A 5,814-nucleotide genomic window follows, 5' to 3' on the forward strand; every position below is an offset into this window, starting at 1 on the left:
TCCCTGGTTAACTCGTCCTTTCCCAATCCAAACCACCCCCCTAGGTACTTTTTGCAATAAACCGCAGGAGATGCAACACCTGTCGACCCAGAGATGCTGCCAGTCCCGCTGAGTTACTCCAGCATTTTATGTCTATCTTCAGTGTAAACCAGTATGTGCAGTTCCCTTCTTAATCATTTGGCAATTACTCATTTAAGAGGAATTTTATCCTCCTGCATGTCAGGAATGTGCAATCCAATTTCCTGTTTCCTTTGAAAAATAATTCCAATTGGTTCATATCAAAGCTTCCCACTTACTTTTTCGAGCTGACTGAAATCTCATTTATATCTGGAAACAGGATGACCATACTGAGCTCACTGCCCACATAGGGGAGCTCGAGGATCTGGGTTAAAAGTTCCCGGATATAATTGAATGGAAATGTGCTTTTCTGCTGCATCATTTGAACAGGTTTTGAGTTGTGCAGCAAGCATAAGTGAAGAACAATTAGAAAAGTTGGAGATTCATTTAACCCAGGAAACAGGTAAATAATTTCACGAGAAGAGTAAGAAATGAAAAATAAATCTTTTTTCCACACAACAATTGTTTCCAAGATGGCGCCCCAACCAGGCGTCTATTTGCATGCCTGCCACAGAAGCAGATCTACAATCACATATTACAATCGCTCCACGCTCTTAAATCCCCATTCCAACAACACCATTTCTTACTATTACTATGATCTTACTTTAACTCAGTTCTGTCCAAACTTCGACTCCTGGCACCCGAAGATCACAATCTCAGACTTGACAGAACACTTGTCATCTACCCAACAGAATGATCCCACCATCTAATATGCTCTGACACCTGCCATACTTAGTGCAACATACAGGAAAAATATAACCTACACTGTCTTCACTAGAACTTACAAATCCAATGGAAGGGTCAGTGAAACAATGCCAGCATACACTCCAGGCAACAGGCACATGCCGTCAGGTTAGGAAAGGTAGGCAGTGCCTACCCCTACTAAAATGATAAAATGGTAATTATCTATATCTATCTATACTATTATTAAAACTCTCATCTTGACCACATCCAGTTTACGGGTTTTTTAAAGTTGTGCAAAAATGGTAAAGTATATCGATAGAATTTTTCGCCACCTTACTCAGCGTTCTCCTCCGCTCCAAGAGCACCAAGTTTTGTTCCGATCGGTGAAATATTGGAATAGCTATGAAGGTTTAAAAAAATTGTCAGATAAGCAGAATGGTATCGCCTGTCAGTCACCATGAAGGTAACGCCCCTGAAGGTCTGAAGAAGGGTTTCGGCCCGAAACGTTGCCTATTTCCTTCGCTCCATAGATGCTGCTGCACCCGCTGAGTTTCTCCAGCTTTTCTGTGTAACCTTCGATTCTCCAGCATCTGCAGTTCCCTCTTAAACACAAGGTAACGCCCCTTCTGGCACCCACGGAGAATAAAGCCCGAGGCGGGGCTGATTCCGTGAGCAGCGTGCAGGCAGAGAGCAGAGAGCAGAGAGCAGAGTGCATAGAGCATAGAGCATAGAGCATAGAGCAGAGTTCAGAGTGCAGAGTGCAGTGGGGCAGAGAGCAGCAGAGCAGAGAGCAGAGAGCAGAGAGCAGAGTGCAGATTGCATCGAGAGCAGCGAGAGCAGCAAGAGCCGGGAGTTGTTAACTTGAACCATAGGCCTCTGAGTGAAGTCACAGTGGGACCAGAGTGGGGTGAGCAGAGTGCAAGCTGTGTCTGCTTCGACCACCCCCCTTTCCCACACCACCCATTCCAAGCTCTTCCTCACACATCCCCCTTCCCAACACCTCCCTTCCCCCACACCCCCTTCCCCCCACCCCCTTCCCTCAACCCCCTTCCCCCACCCCCCTTCCCCCACCCCCCTTACCCCCACACCCGACCCCTACCCCCCACCCCACCACCCCAATCTGCCCTACCCCACACATGCCCTACCTCCCATACCCCCCCCTATTGCCATACCCTACCAACCCCCCACCCTCCTCCCCCCCACACACCCCCCCTCTTCTTCACACCCCCTCCCCACATACACCCTCCCCAACATCCCCCCTCCCTCCAAACCCCTCACAGCCACTCTCCCCATGTCCCACGACCCCCCCACGCCCCCTCCCCCACACACCCCTCCCCCGCAACCCCACCCCCCGCAACCCCCCTCCCCACACTCCCCCACCCCCTCACCCAAACCCCCCAAACCCCCCCCCCCCCCACATCTCCCACCCAAAGAGTATCTTAAGAATCAAAGAGAGAAGAATGGAGCTCGTGTACAAATAATGTGGTAAGCAAATTTCTTTGAGCTATATGTTTTTAAATACCGTATTTCCTGGCAATGAAGATGCTATTTTTTACCCAAAAATACGGCATGAAAATTTACCTTGGAGGCCGAAGGTTAGGTTGTTAGCCAAGAAAGATAGACTTGGCTATCCCTCAGTACAACATCAAGAACGAGGCCAAGTCTATCCCTCATTGCTGGAGCTGATGGGAAACGGCTGTAAAGTGGGAAGTGGCTGTAAAAGAACAGCGCCGCTGGGGGAGGAGAGTTCCTTTCACAGCATGTGGGGAGTCTGGCCCGGGTCAGCATGAGCAGGAGCGTTGAGAAGGAGGGGGTCGGGGATCATGCCAGCAACTTACTCACTAACCACTGCCGCGACACTCCGGGCGCGGTGCCGCCGCATTGTAGCCGGAAAGGGAAGTAGCTTGGGTGGCTGCGACTGTCCACCGGGACCTCAGCGCCTTCTGCCGTCTGAACATCTCTCTCCTATGCTCACTGGCCTCGTTCAGGTCAGCCGCTTCTCGGAAATCCTCAAATTCTGACTGCCGCCGGGAGCAGGACATTGCCTCACTTCCTGCGCTGGGTGACACTGCATGGCATTCACTGCCCGGTCCATGTCTTTCAATGTAGACCGGACAGTGAGGGGACCAGTTCAAGAGCGGGTCAGCGGGCGATGGATAACAGGACAGCGGACTGTGGAGCTTACTCCTGTGTCTGCGCGAGTAACCTCAATTGGTCCCTTGATCGCGCTGACACAGTCTTCATTGCCGGGAAATACCGTACTTTATTAAGAGATATGGTTTTGAAGACAAATTACTTTTGAAAAGTCGACTGACAGGAGAACAATCTGCGCTTTCAAGATTATTAAAAACCGACTGACTGCCTGCCCTGAGTAATTATTCACGGCACATGTCTGCCAGGCAATGTCATGGTCTACAGGGCTGCTGTGCACCTAACCCTCCAAAATGCTTCTGAAACCTTGACTACAACAGAAGAGTCAAGTTTTTGGAAAAATACAACCATTGTGCCTCTGCAATATCCTCCATGTTCACTGGAAAATAAATCAAGCCAACATCCCAAGCATTCAGACTAGTTACTCAGTCGGCTACAATTGGAAGGCAACATTGTTCACCTGCCTGCCACAAAACAGGTTGACTGTTCACACTTATGCCATGGAAAGACATTACCATTGGGAAAGATTCACGAATGTGTTCCAAATTTCTTTGAAGATATAGGAGCATACTAGACTAAGTGGGACCCGACTTGGGTCCCATGTTCACACGGGAGGGCTGGTCCCATTTCAAGGGTGCAAGGCCACCAAATTCAGGTTCAGTTTCCCACCTCTTCGAGCAGGGTGCAAGGCCATCAATTTCAAGTGCACTTTCATACCATTTCAAGGAGGGTGCAAGTCCACCAAATTCAAGTGCAGTTTCATACCATTTCAAGGAGGGTGCAACGACACCACATTCAAATGCAGTTTCATACCATTTCATGCAGGGTGCAAGGCCACCACGTTCAAATGCAGTTTCATACCATTTCAAGCAGGGTGAAACCACCATAAAACCACACAAAACACCACACTCACAATTCAGTAGACATTCAGTGTGTTCAGTTGATTCACAGCTCAGACAGTCGTGACCTCTCCCACCCCCATCATGCAGAGATCGAGCCACAACCACACTTCCGGGTTTTATAATCCCTCCCTCTCCCACCAGAAAAGGTGTGGCCTTCATGGCGTGATTGACAGGAGAGAGATTCTCAACATTTTTTAAACACTAATATCACTTTTATTTTTCATTGATGCGAAGAATCCTCTGCACCTGATGAGCGGAGGGGGACTGAGTAAAATGGCCAAAAATCACAGCCGTAAGTGGTAGAGTTTTATCTAAAATCAATGTGCAAACAGGAAGTTGTCAAGTTTAGACAAAAACCCGTTTGCAGTGCCTTTTACTTCAACCCAAAATCCCCAAACAACCATTTACAGTGCCTTTTTACTTCAACCCAAACCCCCCAAACAACCATTTGCAGTGCCTTTTTACTTCAACCCAAACCCCCCAAACAACCATTTGCAGTGCCTTTTTACTTCAATCCAAACCCCCCAAACAACTATTTGCAGTGCCTTTTTACTTCAAACCAACTATATTTTTATTTTCAAACCACATTAAGGGCACTCACATTTGAGTAGACATGTGTTCAGTGTTATTCAGAACTCAGAGAGACGTGACCCTCTCGCTTCCTCCATTTTGCAGAGACTGAGTGAGGCACACCACTTCCGGGTTTTATAGTCCCTCGTCCTTCCCACCAGCAGGGGCAGCAGAGAGAAAGGAAATTTTTAAAAAACATTAATATCTCTCTGATTTTTCATCGATGGGAAAAATCCTGTGCTCCTGTCCGGCGGAGGGGGGCTCTTAGCGAGGTGGCCAGAAATGACGGCCGTAAGTGGCGGCGTTCTCTCGGAAATCAAATCGCAGTGAGTCAAAAGCGGTCGAGATCTTACTTTTAGTAATATAGTTATAGACGCCTGGGACTCTTTCACTGCTATTTAACAAATACTGTGCTTCACTGACAGTGACAAGGCAGTAATTGGAGTCAGGGCTTCAGACCCCAAGGGGAACCTGGCACAAAACTGGTAGTTAATTCTGGAGCTTTACACTAAAGATAAGATAGACCACTCCTACGAAATCCAATCGACTGACGTGTAGTAAGCAACGGAACGGAACGGAACGTCACTTCTGCCATTTTAGGTATAAGACCCCAACCTCCGTTATGCCTCTCGCAGTTTAATCCACGTCCGTCCATTGGATTTTGCAGTTTATCTTGGTCTATCTTAGCCTTCTATGATGGGCCATTATGATCTTTGTTTATAATAAATAAGGTGCTTCATTTAAAAATTAAATTAAAAAGGGAAACGTCGTATAAAATGCTGACAATGTGCAATGAAAAGTCTCCGGACGATATGCATTCCATGATCTTTGGTTTAATCAGTGTTGTGGGGGAACGGTATGTGTGTGTTTCTATGTGTGAGTGGCAAGATAGAGATAATAGATTTCAAAGTTCCTCATGGATCAGAAGCAACTCATGATGTACATGAGTCATTCTCATGATGTACATAAGCCATAAAGGCAATTATATATATATATTTTTGCCTATAAAATATAAGGAACATAAACCATAATTGCAAATATATTTGCCTATATTTATATATTATAAACACGCATATATATATTATATATATATATATATATATGATACACACACGCATATATAAATGGGATATTGATGTATATAGTTATAACATACATATTTCTCCAGTTTCTTATATATATACACATATATTCATTATATATATATGATGTGTATATATGTGTGATATATATGTATATAAATATATAACACATACATATGTATATTTCTCTAGTTTCCTTCTTGTGATCTTCTCTAATTTTGTTGAACCTTTTTTTCTTTCATTCAACCTCTCTCTCTCTCTAAAATCCTAATATCGTGAATAAAATATCAATGAACACATGCCAAGAT

The sequence above is a fragment of the Leucoraja erinacea genome, chromosome 2, assembly GCF_028641065.1.
Source record: "Leucoraja erinacea ecotype New England chromosome 2, Leri_hhj_1, whole genome shotgun sequence".
NCBI classification, from domain to species: Eukaryota; Metazoa; Chordata; class Chondrichthyes; order Rajiformes; family Rajidae; genus Leucoraja; species Leucoraja erinaceus.